Source organism: Rhagoletis pomonella, unplaced genomic scaffold, assembly GCF_013731165.1.
Source record: "Rhagoletis pomonella isolate Grant_MI unplaced genomic scaffold, Rhpom_1.0 Rhpom_scaffold_00003, whole genome shotgun sequence".
NCBI classification, from domain to species: Eukaryota; Metazoa; Arthropoda; class Insecta; order Diptera; family Tephritidae; genus Rhagoletis; species Rhagoletis pomonella.
Window position 1 is genome coordinate 79,608,028 of NW_023458557.1, and position 17,276 is coordinate 79,625,303.

Consider the following 17,276-nt stretch of genomic DNA (forward strand, 5'->3'; position numbering starts at 1 on the left):
CAACATCAGGGCGGCTGTCAGAGTGTATATTTATGTGTTCGGCGCCGCTCTTTGTGATTTAATAAATCTTAGTTAGTTTGCGGTTTAATAGTCTTAGTGGTAGTTGTAAACTATAAGTTTTTACTTCGACCCCGTGGTCGTTCTTGGGCTGAACATTCTTTCAGTTGGTCTACTTTGCAAGGGGGTTAATCATGACAAAGCTGCCGATCTCAAATGCCTTCGAAAACGCAGGCCTCCCCAAACCCGAGATTTATGGCATTTTTGGAATTTTAAAGGAGAGTCCCGAATTCTTTCTAATTCAATCGATTATGGCACACATACATATCTCTGGCCTACTTCTTTCATCAATAAGTTTGTACCGACTTCAGGCATACTAGATCTCCGAGTGCTTATTTTATTAAATTAAATTATATAAACCAAGGTTCTAATGACAATATAAAATAAATAATCTTATGCGATAAAAATATGATGCTCTCATCACACAATGCCAAATAAATTGTGCAAAAACCATTGCCAAATATCGAAATTCACATTTGTAATTTTTATCTTTATAGCTTCACATTTCCATTCCATTTAAGGGTCAAGCATTGTTTTTTTTTTGCGCCCAAAAGCGTCAGTAAGTTCAGTGTAAATAACGCACATTTACTTCATGCTGTTATACATTTGTAAGTAATAAAATTTCGTATTGTTATTTTTTGTTTTTTTTTTTTTGAGAAAAAAAGTCGCAAAGTGAGCTAACAATTTTTTTTTTGGTGCCAAAAAATTGTTATATAAAAATATTTTTTACTTAAATTTTATTTTTCTTTGTTTTATTTGCGAATTCACACAAAAGCCGAGAGACGTCTACGATGCCAGCAAACAATGAGATTTAAATATTTTTACAAAGAGACAATTGTTGTAGTAAACGGCGGCGGCGACACTACGACGCGCCACCAAGTCTGCTCTATGCCATGCTTGCTGTCAGCAGCAAATAAACTGGCAAATATTTTTGAAATAATAAAAAAATACATACATACAAGCGCAGTTTATTATCGCGCAGGAATTGGCCTACTCCAACTGCCGCATGTGCAAGATCTCAAGTAGCAAAAGTAAAAGAGGAGGCTGGCTGACTGGCTGACTGGCAGACTGGCTGAGCCTGTGGCTGTGTGTATGGTATGCGGGCAGAAGTCGTGGAGCACAGTGGGCGGAAATGATACAACTTCCATTAGATGCGAGACCATTGTCATTGAAGATGTCAACGAGCTGGCGAGTAGAGAATCGGAAACGATTTCATAGAACCGGAAGCATTTTGTGATCTGAGTTGCTCTTCTTCATTATTAACTGGTTAATTCAGGACAGACTAAGTATGTATAATTCTTAGAAGTAATTTACTGTTTGGTATTCCGTTCAATAAGGATGCTTAACAAAAGGTAACCCTAGACGAGTATATATGCCAGCACATCCTATGCGCAAAAATGGACGCTTATTTCAAGTCCTGAATATACGAATGTCCTGGGGTAAAGAAGTATAGTCCTTCGAGAAATTATTAGGCAAGAAAATATCTTTAATAGGAAATTATCTTCGACAGTTGGGGATATATTTTTAATACTCCCATGTTACTCTTTTACGAACAGGCGAAAAAGAAGGTTATTTTCGTAAGTGTACTATGAGACTCCACATAGTTGGAAAGGGTTTCTCGCCCAACGCCTCAGATGAAGTGAAAACTTAACCTTTGAAGGCCTTAGAAGAACTGCTCTTACTTTTCCTCAAAGTTTATCCGCCAGTGACCTTGATTGGTACCAAAGAAGCCGAGACGAAAGGAGGCAATTTTGGCATGGCTGTCTTGTTTCGTCTGTGCCTTCGTTTGATCGGCAAAAAGTCAAAGCATCTACTTTCGTCCGGATTGCTGTGGTGCCAGAGAGAGAAGCATCTTCTCGAGTGCCGCAGCCACTTTTAAAGAGGGGATCGAAATATGCAGTAAGCCACTTTTCTTATCTTGCATTTCTTACCAGCATATCCTTCAAAGGGACATCGAACTTAAATAGTACCTTGCTGTAACAACTCGACACCTCAGCTTTTTGTAGGACTACTTGCTTGTAGGGCAACTAGCGGTGTCTACGAAGGACATTTCGTTGTGTCTCTTTTAGTGGATTAGCAGCAAGGGGAGTGTTAATATAAGTGGATGTGCTATAACTTCCTGGATCTCGATGTGGTGGAAGACTCTCCTACTTAATATACAGTACCAAATTACTGCTACTTTTCCTCCACTTCTAAGAATATAACACTTGAAGCTACCGCAGGCAGATTTTGTGTAGAGACCTGTTTCCTGACTCAAATCTCTACTGCCGATGAAATAGGTTTTAAGAGGGTATTTTTATCGCAACCCCCTGAGCCCCTCAGATGCTCATAGAGGTTTTTAGTCGTCTATTACGACAAAGATGCTTTATTCTAACCCCGAAAAATACACTATCAAAGAAACCGAGGCGAGCGTATTCATTTGATATGCGGAGAGTGAACGAACAAATTTATAACTTCGTCATCTACAAAACTGCATTTATCTATAGACGCTCTTGTCCCACTGTGCTACACGACGCCAGCACCATCGCCAAAACTGCGGCTCAAAAGAGACCTACTTTCGGTTTGTGCGCCCAAAGATAGAAGCTACGTTGGCAAAGGAATAAGCTACAAATGGAGTATAGATAGCGAGGATGTACAGACGACAGCACCAGTGTTGTAGCTAAATTGCAGCTAAAAAAGGGCTAAAAAAGAGCTAAAAATCGTCGTTGTGGCTAAAAATGGTAGCTAAATTTTTTTACCTTCATCTTATATATAAAAATAAGTGCACGTTTTTGGTGTGACAATATAACTTGAGAACGGCTTCACCGAATTCAACCAAATTTATACGGCATATTTAGGCTATCATGCAGATGGTTTATGTGAAGTTTTCGCGAATTCGTAAAAGGGGGTGTGGCACCTTCCATACTAACTAAATATTTTTTTGTTGTATTCTCTTGAAATATTTGTGGTAGAGTACTGGAAGTTGGTATAGAGGTATAACAAATAATTCCATACTCATGGATAAAAATGGGCGGTATTGGAAAAGAGGGTGTGGCACCTCCCATCTTATATATAAAGAATAAGTGCAAGATTTCAACCAAATTTATACGGCATAGTCGGGCTATTATGCAGATGGTTTGTGTTAGGTCTCCCCGAATTCGGAAAAGGGGTCGTGGCACCACCCATACTAACAAAAATTTTCATCTGGTATATCTCTTGAAATATTTGTGGTAGATTACTGGAATTGGTAGCTATACGTGGCTTGTGCAAGATTTGGCTTTCCAAATTGTTTATTTATTCATACCCAAGATGGAAAAACAACAAATGTTGTGTATCCAAATGTGTTGGATTAAGATTTAAAATAAAGAATCAAAAATTTTGAAATAAAACAAATGATAAATTTTCATATAGAAAAATTCCAGGACTTTTCATTCGTTTTTCAATATTTGGTGTAGAGAAGCACACCGGGGTACTGCTAGTATAAATATATAAGTATACACGCAAACATTTTCTATAATTACTGGTATAGAAAAACAATGAACTCTGAAAAGAATTAATATTTTATTCAACAAAAATACTTTTTGTGTAACACATAAAGCATATTAAGGGCCGCCAACTTACCTATTTTAAAGTATAGTTAAATTGCCTTAAAGGAAAGGCGTTCGCTTTATGAGCGAAGAGTTAAATTCATGAAAATCATAAAAAAAAAATGTTTATGTCAATGATGAATAATGTCAATGATGAAATGAAAAGGGCTAAAAAAAGGGCTAGAGGCAATTTCAAATTTTTGTGGCCAAAAAAAGAATTTGGTAGCCAAATTTAGCCACCAAAGGGCTAAAACGGCAACACTGGACAGCACGGCGCACAAAACGCATTGCAGTAAATACGTGGTATTTCTCCATAGAGCCAACTCAGCCAAGTGGAAGCCAACGCGAAGATGATGAAGACGTAGACGACGAAGGATAAGAATAATAAAAATGCCGACAACTCCATAGCAAAGCAGTGATGGAAACAATGAGTTTGAGGTTAGCGCCAAAGCGTTGACCGTCCGCAGACAAAAGCCAGTCTCGCAGACAGTCGAACAGCGTGAGCGCCAGCAGCCAGCGAGACGGCTAATAAATGCTTACAATACAAATTTTGCTAGTTTGTTTGCCCATTCCAGGCAGTGAGAAACTAACTATGAACTACAAATAAATGGAATCAATATTATTACAATTCAAAGTAAAGGAGAAAGCGGTACGCAGTGTAGGCAACGGCAGAACCTGCGGTTGCGGCTTGGTTTGCGGCTTGTCCCTGGATAATGAATTGGTTGTTTGGTGACAAATTCCTTTGCCCAAGGCAAAAGCAGCAAATTGGTTTGGGACAACTTTTTTTCTGTTTTCGCGACCTTTTAGTTGCTGCTTGAGACATTCGGCAGCGGAAATGCGGGCAAGCTTTAACAAAAAAACGCGAAACACAATACGCACATATATACACTGCCGGCGAAAAGTTGTGGCACAGCAAATTTTTCACAATATATGCAACAATTTTTTTTCTAATTTTTTTCCGTCAATTTTTTATAAAACTAGGGTTCACTCCACAACAAAAAACACTAAAATATTATTCCTAAACTTTGTGCAAAACTCGCGAAAAATCACCAAATTTTCATGCGAATTTTCCACTTTTTAATCAGACTTTTCAGCACTTTTTTTTGAGTATGCAGTTTTTCAGCCGTGCAGTTTTTTTTTGCAGTTAGTCAAAAATCGCATTGATTTTTGAGATTTTTTGTTTTTGTTGTAGATGGTTTGCATTTTTTCTATATAACTGCGTGAAAAAAATTGCCAAAAATCAAACGTAATTCCTAGCTACTTAAAATTTGAACTTTATTATAATAAAATTGATTGGAATACAAATTTGCACAAAGTTTAGGAATTATATTTTCATGTTTTTTTTTGTTGTAGAATGAACCATATTTTTATAAAAAATTGGCGGAAAAATATTAGAAAACAAGTTTTGCATATATTGTGAAAAATTTGCTGTGCCGATCCTTTGTGCTGGCAGTGTACATTCAAGTTATTGAGTAGAGGGGAAAAATATATTAAAGAAAGGCAAATAAGTTGTAGTAAAGGAAACAAAACAAGCGAAATTCGATTTATATGTCACTTTCATTTGTCAATTAATCGAATTTCATTTGCTATTATTTTCGCTGCTATTTTTTATGCCTTCCATTTCCGGTGGACGCTTGCTGGGCCAGTGGAGAATCGCAGCTATCGCCTGACCATACAATTCCAAATCGAATTAGAAGAAATAATCAGAAAAGGTAATTGCTTAACGAATTATGAGTAGATACACTTCTCATCCCAGTTGCTGCTTTGCTCGATACGCCGCGCCAAAAGCCAACAATTTCACTGTGGCATAATGAAGCATATCGCCGCCAACTGATCACTTAGCGGCGACGCTTGGTCAATCACTACAATCATATACTCATCGGGTTAAGTTTCCGTTTCGGTGGTATACTTAGGCAACATTTAATGCATGTATAGAGGATTGAGGCACTTTAGTACATTACTGGCGCCACATTTAATGCGCCTTCAGGTGTGCAGGAAATTTCGCTTTTCGTTCTCTCTTTCTCTCTACCGCGCCGGTACTTTAATGGCAAATAACTGGTAATTTAATGTTTATCGCCGTAATTTACTATCCTGTTTACCACACTGTCATCAAGCGTGTGTGCGAACTGCGGCCAATAAGTGTGCGCAGCTAGTCGGTAACAATTTATTGCATTTTGCGGCGATTGAGTGTTGCGCGAGAGTACCGATAATTTCTATGTCACTGCTTTCGATTTTCTACCTGTTTGTGCAACGAGACGGTTTGATTGAAATGTAGAGAGTTGAGTGCGGAAAACTTGAAAGTGTAGAGGAGCTATAAAGAATTGGCTGAAGTTACTTTGAAATAAAGCTAGCGCGTTCCAGAAAGAAATTATTGCATTAGGTGTAATAAAACAGTGAACAGATTCGCCCTAAATTCGGAGCAAGATTGAAAGAGTTAAAGCCAACCATAGACTTAGATAGATAATGGACAATGAAGTTGAAAACTAAACCAAAAGTTTGTAAAAATCATATTTGTTGGACTTTGAGCCGAGCAACATCTAAACTTTTTTTGTTCTATTTCTCCTTTTAAAAAATTTTCACAGTATGAGCTTTTGCGCTATGAGCTGGTGGAGCTGCCTTTCTGGAATGCATGCCAATATAATGAAATCGTTTTATCGTCCTTCTGTGGGAATTACGAAAACGACAGTCTTTGGCATTTAAGAAAGTAGCCTTCACCATTTTACGAGCCAGAACACATCGCATAATTGGATGGGCTACATACAATAAGACACTTTCTTGTAAGGGGAATATCGAATCCAATTCCCCAAACTTGCCGTGTGCCTAATACTCTGCGACTGAGTTAGGGAAATAAACACAAGCGAGGTAGCCAGCACCAGTAATAGAGTATACCTTAGCGTGCCGAGGGAGATACTTTAGCTAGGGATAAATACTGGCAGCAGGTTAGCGAACTGATATTGAAAAGAATTTTTGGGACACTCTGATCGGTCAGAAGGGTGCTTAACGGCGGCTAGAAGGGAATAAAAGAGGGAGTTTTTGCACCGCGGTAAACCTATTTAAGAAAGTCCCTAAGCAAAAAGTCTCTTCACTTTCAGGGAGGAGTAGAAGCGGATGGCACCGCGAAGCTGCAGGGGCATGGTCCAAGAGGTTTTGTAGCGGAAAAACTGATAAAGGTGGATAAAGCCGTTCGTCGGCTCTGTAACGTGGGTCTTCTAGATCTCAACTTAGAGCTGGCTAGGTTTCTTAAGCACAATTTTAACGGAAATGACTAAAATGGCTAAAATCTACATTGAATATTTCAAAGACAAATCATTTTAAGAGAAGAGGCAAAGCTTGGAATAATAGTTATCGAGAAAAAGGAAATTAAAACTACAAGAAAGCTCTTAAGCTCATCGTAAATGCCACCAAGTTCGGGAGCGATGACTCGCCACACACATATCAACCGACCTTAACAAGTAAACAAGCGCACACGGAAGAAAGTTAATTTAGTGTTAAAGTAACTAAAGAATAACATCACGCATATAAATAAGTATGCACCTAGCACAAACACACTCATGTACGGAATATTCTTCGCTCTGTCTTCGCACAGTCTATTCCATAGAAATTATTTCTATGAGGAAAAAGACATTCCAGAATGTTAACTAACGCACAGGTGATTAAACGATTAAGTTGCCTGCGAGTCTATGGCGATGAAATGAAGTGGAAATAGAAGCCGAATAGGGCATTATGAAAGATGAAAGTTGGGAGGAGGTGTTGACGTTGGCGTTCCCAATGTTGATGGCTATTCGTAGCGACAAAATAGCAATGCGTTACGAAGTGAAGTGAACGGTGACTACAGTCTAATGGCGATTAAGTTTCAGTGAGTTAAAGGGGCGGTGTGGGGCAACAGAGATTATGAAGTCTATGCGTTTTACGTAAAAAACTAAGACATGTCAAATGCAGACAGTTAAAAAATGTGCAGAGCAGGTAAATGGCAAGGAAATCAGCAGGTGACAACTATGTAATCCTTTATAAGCTTGTCAAGTTTGAGAGAATGTACCATAGTAGAGGTCGTCCCGTTTACAGTTACAGTAGGCTTAGGAATATTGAAATGAGGTAATATTACTACTGTCTGACAGTGCACGTGTCGGAAATGTGCATTTTAAGGTTTGAGAGAAATTTAAAATTATTTTGCTTGATTGAACATTTTCCCTAGTCTTATATATAAAAATAAGTGCACGTTTTTGGTGTGACCTCATAACTTGAGAACGGCTTCACCGAACTCCACCAAATTTATGTGGCATATTCGATCTATCATGCAGATGATTTACGCGAAGTTTTCCCCAATTCGGAAAAGGGGGCGTGGCACCACCCATACTAACAAAAATTTTCATCTGGTATATCTCTTGAAATATTTGTGGTAGATTACTGGAATTGGTAGCTATACGTGGCCTGTTCAAGAGTTGGCATTCCAAGTTGTTTATTTATTCATACCCAAGAAGGAAAAACAAAAAATGTTGTATATCCAAATGTGTTGGATTAAGATTCAAAATAAAGAATCAAAAATTTTGAAATAAAACAAATGATAAATTTTCATATAAAAAAATTCCAGGATTTTTCATTCATTTTTCAATATTTTTCAATATTTGGTGTAGAGAAGCACACCGGGGTACCGCTAGTTTAGTATAAAACATAATGAAGGAAAGTATGAACATATGTATGTATGTATGTACGTATGTATGCAAGTTAAGGCCATAGGGTTGCTTTCAAGGTCAAAATTTATTTCAAGATCAATTGTGACTATTTCTGAATGAAGCCGAAGGGTCACAACTGTGTATTACAACTCAGTAGGAACCAGTTGCGATCCTGACTCCGAGTAATTCTTAAAAGTAATTTTTAATTTTTTAATTAAAATTTAATATAATTGTATTTAACTTTGTTTATGTTATTTCACCTACTTATTTCAAATTTATTTATTTTTCTTCTTGAGTTTGATTTTATTAAAAACCACCAAAAGAACAATAATAACATTTAGTGAAATAAAGTTGTTTAGAAAATTAAAAAAAAATATATTGTTCTGGCCATGGGACGTCAACTCGTGGCCTCGCGCTGTTAATCCGAATTAACGCTTCCATCTGCAATGCAAGTACAATTTAAGTCTACATAAATACGTGACTCTGTTTTCGTGCTTAAGTGGAAGTTAAAGTCAAATCAAAATCATTGAAAGCCAGACATAGAGCTACAATTAAATTCAGAATCAAAAGATATTCAAAATAAATTACAGCCTTCGCGTCGATAGTCGTAGTCATGGTAAATCACAGACACAGTCAAAATCTTAGTCGCAACGATAGTCAAATTTATAGTCAAAATCATAGTCATAGTCATAATGACAGTCATAATGATAGGCATTGTCATAATCACAGTCCTGGGCAAAATGATGGTTGTATTGATAGTCGCAATCACAGTCATAATGATAATCATAATAAAGACTACACCACACACAGCCATATTAATTACTATACTCTTAGTATAATACTTAGATTATCGCAGCCAAAGCCATATTCATATTCGAGAAATGATAATAATCATTAATGATAATAATCATAAATGTTTTTTGTTATTTTATGGCCTTATAACAATTATATTGAAAAATTTTTTGTAGTTGGCTGAACATGTGAAATAGTGGAAATAAGCAACAAGAATTAACAAGGCGAACTTAGCACAGTGCGTAGGCAACTGGCTGAGTCAGTGGGATTGTCGGTTCGAATCCTGCTGGAAGAAGTCTGATGAGGAAATGTGGTGATTTCCGAAATAGCTATCACTTCTACCATTTTTTCAAATTATTGTTGCTTTTCCACGATAAAGTTTCATTAAAAAAACGGCCTCGAGATCAATAACAATTGTTGAAAATAATCATTAATGATAACCACAAATATAGCCTTATACTAAGTTCAAATTAGCGAGTTAAACATCTTAAATGGGCTTGAACCAGTTAAATGCACAAAACTTGTTTGTAAACAAGTTAAATCGCATGCAGTTGTTGTTGGAAAATTTAAACCATTTAACTCGTTTGAAAAACAGTTCATCGCACAGACTTGTATCGGAAAGCTTTCTACTTCAGTCAATCAGAAAGAGCCAGAAGCTTTCATTTGGCACCCCAAGTTGCAAGAGAGTTTGAAAGATGTCATAAATAAAATCTAAATCTAAATAAAATATAAATCGAGTATAGTTTTGTTTATTTTTTAAATTTTTTGGTAAATTTACACCATGAATATGTGTGTAAAAATTGTTAACGACTTTACACAATTCTACGGGTGAAATCAAACAGCAGATGTGTATTTGTTAGCTTTTACACACTTTCATAGTAAATTTACGCACACCACAGCAGCTATATTACACTCTAAAAACACAAACTATTCGTTGAATAATCGAGCATGTAATTTCCCGGATAATAAGGTAGGAAATCAGTAACCTATCTTTTAGCTAGGAAATTTACACATTTTTTTTTTTTTTTTAGAGTGTGGAACAATTATCTGTCATCCCTTGTCAAATCAGTAGCCTGTTTCTGCAATTCTTCTCTACCGATTGTTTCTCTACTGGTAGCGAATATACGTCATTCTTTACTACTCATTAGCAGTAGAGAACAGGGCGGCGAATTTATATCTCAATTCGCTTTGGTAGAGAATTGTTACAGAAACGAGCTACTGGTTTGGAGACAAACCAGATTCGGCGTTCTTAAAAGAATCTCTTTATTCTGGCACGAAAATCTTACAAAAAATACGCTTTGCCAACTTTCATGGTGAAAAGCTCTTTTCGCAGAAAGCACTTAAGCGCGTTCACAATGGGATGTATATCATTTTGATGATCACGCTACTCCAACAGCCGCAAGCAACGAGTGATCAAAGCCGATTTTCGAGTCCTCGGGCAGCGGAATGTTCTTCTTTTTTTAATTTAATATTTATTTTTATTTTTTCAAATTTCATTTTCTTTTAATTTTGAGATTTTAGTGCAGTTTTCTCGAGTACGTTTTAAAATTTATCTGCCATTCAAACGCATTTTTTAGAAAAAAATTTGTGCTTGAAGGGCATATAAATTTTAAAACCCACTTGATATAACGGCTCCTTTTAAATCCTCCTTTAAAAATTGTTTGTATTGTAATATTTTTAATTTTAGTTTAAACTTTTTTTTATGTTATTTTACAGTTGATAAATTTTTTTGGAGTTTAATTTTATTAAAACAGACCACAACAACTATAATTACATAAAAAAATAAATCATAATAATGAAAGAATTCAAAAAACAATCGTGCTGGCCGTGGGACTAGAACCAACCATCTCGCTCGATTACTGTCATAGTCAAAGTAAAAGTCATTGTCATAGTCATAATCGTAGTCATCGGCATGATCATATTTAATCAGTCACAGTCATGTTTATAGTCTTAGTGATAATCATAATCACAAATATAGTCATTTTCGTAGTTGTAGTCATAGCCATTGCAATAATCACAGTCACAGTCATCATCTTACAGGTGATGTAAGCGGGCAAAGGTTGAGTCTTCGAAAAATTAAAAACCTGATATTTCAAGCGATTTTGAACTGATTTTTAAAAAGTTGGTATCGTTGTAAGGGCGATTAAATACCCTTTCTTCTAGGTATGCATATTTGAATACTTCGTATGTAAAAATTTGAGAAACAACACTTAAGAGCAAAACATACCCTTTTTTATAAAAAAATATAAAAAAAAAATTACAAACCTATTTAAAAAACAATTGGTATCGTTGTAAAGGATACCAGAAAACTTATACTTTCTTAGGCGAAGAACATAGTGGAGCGGCGAGCAAAGAGCATCGGGCAAAGCGTCGATTTCAAACGCATAGTGAAGAGCAAAGCGTACATACACATTTGTAATTGAAGCTTTGCTCGATGCTAGCTCTTTGCTTTGCTCGCGGCTCCACTATGTTTTGAACCTTAGTCCCAAATAATTCTATTTATATACACAAAGAAAAAAAATTGAATTAAGAACATTTTTTCCTCTATATGATCTCCTGCCCCCTAGGTGAAAGGCTGGCTACACCGTTGTATACAAAAAAATTAAAGTATTTAAACCGTACATCACATGGTCAGTTTGTTCTTTTAGAGCGCATACATGGTTCCAAAAAAACCGATTCCAGTATCTTCATTTATGTATATTTCAACTACCAATATCTTATAAAGAAAAGTGTACATTTTTATTTAAAAAAGCTAGAAGTACGAAATTCGAAGATGTGGTAGTTAACATATTAGTCCTTGACATATATTTTTTTCAAAAATAAATATTGGAAATTTCCCAGGATAATCAAGGATAAAGTTTTAAAAGGACGCTTCAATACTTATTCGTCCTGGCGCACCCAAAAATTATTTATTTTTTTTTTCTATTCTACATAATTTTTCCTTTTAATTGATACCCATATTGTTATTCTACAATGCATCGAATCTTTTGAATAATTTTTTTATTCAATCGTACTCTAGAAATTTCAAAGTCCTATTAAAAAAATCTGGACGTCAGAGAGAAAAACTAAAAACGCAACTTTACTATATTTGGCCCCCAGTTTTGTGAATATATTGATTTTTTCATGTGTAAAATTGACTGTCGCACGGTGTAATTATAGTCATAGTGATAGTCAAAGTCAAGGAAGGCATCAGTGGCCTTATTGCAGTAGGGGAGCTATTGGTAAGAGACGGGGTATTTCGCCAAAAGTTGTATATTGGCTATACGAGACCGTAGTCAAGTCAATTATGTTTTGCGGCGGTGTAGCTCACTGGAAGAGGCAACAATAGCAGTTGGAGCGCGTACAACGGGCCACTGCGGACCGCCACCACATTAGCACGGAACGTAGTGCCTGTAGACGTTGCAGGCAGAATTGTCGCGGAGCGAACGGCTATTAGACTCAGGGAAACCGATGGATTGACCGTGTACTTCTTCACGGATGGATCGAATCTAGATGGCAGGGGTGGTGTTGGGGTCTTCTGTCAAGAGCTGACCATCAGCACTAAGTACAGGCTGCAACCTCCAGGCGGGAGTGGAGCGCTATAACAGTCAGGGAAGTGGGCGTATATTCTGATAGCCAAGCGGCAATCATGGTGTTGGGTTCGTTGGAAGTTCGCTCTAACTTGGTTAAGGAACGTCTGCTCTCTCTTTCGGTCGCGTTGGAATACTTCTGTATTAGGCTTATTGGGTTCCGGGTCACAGCGACACTTGAAACACTATCGCCGGATAAGTGGCGACTGGGGGTGCCATTGACCGCTTGTGGTACACTCTTGGATAGATGGACCTTATTTCAGCTCAGCAAGCGCTGGACGAAAAATACCGTATTTGCGATCACAAGGTCATTCTGGCCGAGGGTGGACCGAGGGCTGTCGAGGGCACTCCTCACACTCACAAAGCCACTGCTCTCATTTCTGGTGGGGGTTTTAACGGGCCACTGTCCAATCGGTATTCACGCAGTAAGGCTGAACATACTACCGGACCCCGTATGTCGCAGTTGCCTGGAAGATGACGACGTGGAATCGCCTCAACACTAACTTCTTAGGTGCTCAGCTTTTGCGTGGCTAAGATTGAATAACTTGGACTCTCACATCTTAAATAAATAGCCCCGAGGAGCCCTGGAGCATTTAGATTAGCCGAATTCGTAAATACATAATGAGCTCGGGGCGTTTTATCGATAAAGTATAGAGTGCCGTTCAGAATTGACAACAAAGGACAATCTCAAATTGTCTAAGTGAGCTTTGGATACACGGGGCTACCAACTAACCTAACCTAACCTAATCCTCTTTAACAAACTGGTCTGCGAACTAATTGGAGACACGACATCGTTTTTAAGGCGCAAGGGTGAGCAAAAACCCCTACTGTCCCCGCGTTTTCTTGGCTCTTTTAAATCCAAATAAATGTTAACCATTTTCTATTAACTGCCTTTCACTCACCTTGGAACGCCAGCAGGCACCTGCGCTTCTGGATCCGAATTACTGCGATAACCATATCCAACACCACCGCTAGTAAGGCGTTCGGCACGCGGCTGTTGCAGCTCATCATGATGCAAATGACTGATCGAGCGATGCGCGTACTGCGGTGCGGAATCATCGTTGTATGTATAACACTAAACCGGCATTATCATTGCCGGCATCGCCAGATTCGTCAACGCCTTCGTCGTCGACATCGTCAACATCCGCAGAATCATCATTGTCCTCATCCTCCTCCACGTCGAGATCACTATCAACGAACTGCTAGAGAAGGGAAGGTAAGGTATGGAGCAGACTAAATGTAGGTAAGTTAAATGTATGCAAATTTTTAATTTTTAATTTTTTAGAACTTATTATTTTTAAACACTGTATAATGTTTTCTATATTTTTTTTAAATTCAATTCTCCTAGCTAAGTACTCACCGCTGCGAGTGGCCCGCTGCTGCCGAGTATAACTGTACCACCGCCATCACAAGAGTCGCCCGTCGCGTATGGCTGCACGGATGCGGGTCTCCCAAGTGGGCGGCACTGCCGGTGGATGATTTGCATTCAACGCCACGCATTTGCAAGCCTTGGCCGCAAGTTACCGAGCACCATGCGGCACACAGCCAGGAAAAGTCACCACAGCGAATGAGCATACGCACGTACAAGAATGAACAGAGGCAGGGCATTTGCGAATAGTTGGCGTACGTAGAGTTGCGACAGGGTGTCACCAACTTACAGTCAACTGTATATAGCGATAGTTGTTGTTCTTGTTGTTTTATGTTTTTGTTGGCAGGACGTCGCAAGTGGAGATAAAAACGTAAATGATACAAAATGATAAGGAATTATAAATTATTAAAACGTGTTTAGCATAAAAATTTACATAAAAAATTTTAGCACACACGCACACCCACGCACGCATATGAATCTAATTGGGTGCGGTAATGTGAAAAAAGTCAAAAACTACATGCGAATTCGTAAGCTCGCCGTGCACGAAGAATATGTAACAATGAAGATGTCAACGAAAAAATTAGCATACGGTAAGTAAATTTGAGCAACAATTTAATATGTAAAGGATGATGATGAACTGAAGCTGTGCAGGTGTGCGCTGTTTTTGCGCGATAAAATCATTGTAGTTACATACAAATGTATGTATGTGTGATAAGCATATTTACTTATGCATATTAAAGTGGGTACACAGACGCACAAAAAATTACACAAAAATAGAAAAACACTGGAAAAGGATGTTCGCATTTTCGTGTTTTCAAATATGTAAATTAGGGTGGTCCATAAAAATAAAATGAATGCATCTTTTCAGTCTCACCCCCTCAATCCAGGGTCCCAGATATCATACGGCTAAGGCGTGTCGCACAGGAGGCAAAGTACAGATTCCTCTATATAGACTCAATCATTTAAAAATATTTTTATTTTTTTCATTTAATACCCAAAATCTATATAACTAAAGTCGAGGATGTCCCTTATAAATTTTGGTCCTAATTGGAGTCGGTTAAAGCGTGCCGCAAAGGTTTCTATGGACTAAAAAAAATTTCTACAATAATACATAAATACACATACACACATAAATATACATACACTACATAAATACTATCTATTAAAGTCGAGGATATCCCTTCCTAGGGTAATCTGAACTTTGACCCTTGTGCGACACACCTTAACCGACTTCAATCGGGGCCAAAATTTATATATGATACCTTCGACTATAGTAGCGTTGACGTAGGAGCTGCGGCTGAGGAAATCTGATGTAAAAATTTCCATCCTACATTTAAGGACCACCCTAATGTACATATATACATGCGTATTAATTTAAATATTTTAATGCTGCGTAAACATATGCACACGCTTAATACCTACTTACACATGTTTGCTTATGGCCGCAATCTCATTTAGATAAAAATATCAACAATGAGGCTGGGTTGCCAAGCCGACAGAAATACATTTATGGCAGGTGCAGTACAGGTTGAGATTTTTTCAAATAAATTATAATTTAACCCATAAAATTGAAATTCAATCGTTTTTATTTATATATATATATATTTTCAATCAAAAGGAATTCATAAAATCGCAAGTCGGTTCGAAAAAGTCAATTGCCTTGATTATAAACGATAGAAAAAATAAAAACCCATCAAGCAAAGCCCTTAAAAGTTCCAAATAATAGAGGTCATAGCCATAGTAAATTTACAATAAAAAGCCAAATATTTGGTTTTGATAACAAAGATCTCTAATGGATTTGAATAATCTCTGAGAAGCCAGGAAAACACGAAACATTGCGTAAAGCCCCGAAGAATTCAGAAGATCTAAAAGTTTCTAGAAGATCTCAAAGAGTAAAACCCCACTGATGCCAAAAACGTCCGAAAACTCTGCAAATAAAACGCTAAAAATCTATAAATATTCAGAAAATGCCCGAAAAATCTCTTAAAAATTACTGAAAAGTCCAAAAAAAAACAAAGAAAAGAACGGAAAAAATTCCAAAAAGTCACAAAAAAAACACTCCTAAAGTACTTTACGGGCAATTCCTAAAATGCTCGAAAAATACCAGAAACATACCGAGAATCTTGTTAAAGTAGCTGAAAAATCATGGAGAGTACAAAACGAACATTCTCGAAAAAAGATATCTCTAAGAGTCCCGAAAGTACCGACAAGTCCCTACAGGGACTCAACCATTTCCCGAAACGTGACAAAAAAGCTTCAAAAATCCCAAAAAGTCTATCTGAAATCCCGAAGAATACCGAATGTCCACGAACAAATTTTTCGCAAATACCAATTATTACAACCAAATATTTATAAGAGAAAGCTTTGGCAAGCTAGAAACCCCGAAACGTTCCGAAAAGCCCCAAAAAGTCCAGAAAAGAAAATGCTCTAAAGTTTCCCGAAAAATTTCGAGGAAATCCGCAAAAAAAATCCAAAAGTTTCAAAAACGTCCCGGAAAGACACCCCGAAAAATTTGCAAGAAATCCCGAAGGGTAAAACAAGAGAAATCTCGAAAATTTTCGAAAAATATCCTAAAAATACCAGGATCATATCAAAAAAAATGCTGAAAAATCCCGAAATTGTCAACCTAAAAGAGATCTGGAAGAATCCCCAAAATGTCAACGAGATCTGAAAAGGATTCGAAAATACCGAAAAATGTGTTAAAAATCCGAAGAATCCCGAAAAATACCTGAAAAGTACCGCATAATCTAAAAGTACCCAAAAAATCTCGAAAAACTTCCGAGGTATGAAACATGAAGAATTCCAAAAAGCCAAAAAAAAAATACGAAAGCTATCGCCAAAGTCCATTAAAACGTCTCGAAAATTATCAACGTGGCAACGAATATGCAGATGCAAGTGATCTAGAGCTCAACACTAACTACCGACACCAACTACCGACTAAGGCTGCGGTTTCGGTAAGATAGCTTTTAATTCGCTCCTCATCGCTTTGACTGTGAAATTCATTCATACATTACGCAGATTGCAAAAATAAGTATTATACGAGAATCATGTTAATATAAGAGTAAAGCGATTCAAGCGTGGACTTATATAAAGAGCTTGCTGATGAAAATTCAATATCAACCTTCTTAAGCTCTACCCAGAATTACAGCGGAACAGTTGTCGCAGTGAAATCCGTCGGAGTAAACACTATCGCCGCACACGACGGCTTCCGTCAGTTGTTATTTTGACTTGAACATTATGTATCTTTAAAATT

General features: G+C 37.3%; 1 long non-coding RNA gene across 3 annotated transcripts in view; it reads right to left on the minus strand.

Moving 5' to 3' along the window:
- The window catches only part of LOC118735606, a 69,644-nt gene extending 54,320 nt beyond the window's left edge, over positions 1 to 15,324 (minus strand). Inside the window, exons 1-2 of one of the 3 annotated variants that reach the window (XR_004992617.1) lie at positions 14,015 to 15,324; positions 13,557 to 13,856 (exon numbers count right to left, since the gene is read on the minus strand). This is a non-coding gene — a long non-coding RNA (uncharacterized LOC118735606). The remainder of the gene's footprint in view (positions 1 to 13,556; positions 13,857 to 14,014) is intronic. The other 2 variants (XR_004992618.1, XR_004992616.1) reach the window with 2 other exon arrangements.
- Positions 15,325 to 17,276: the final 1,952 nt, after the last annotated feature.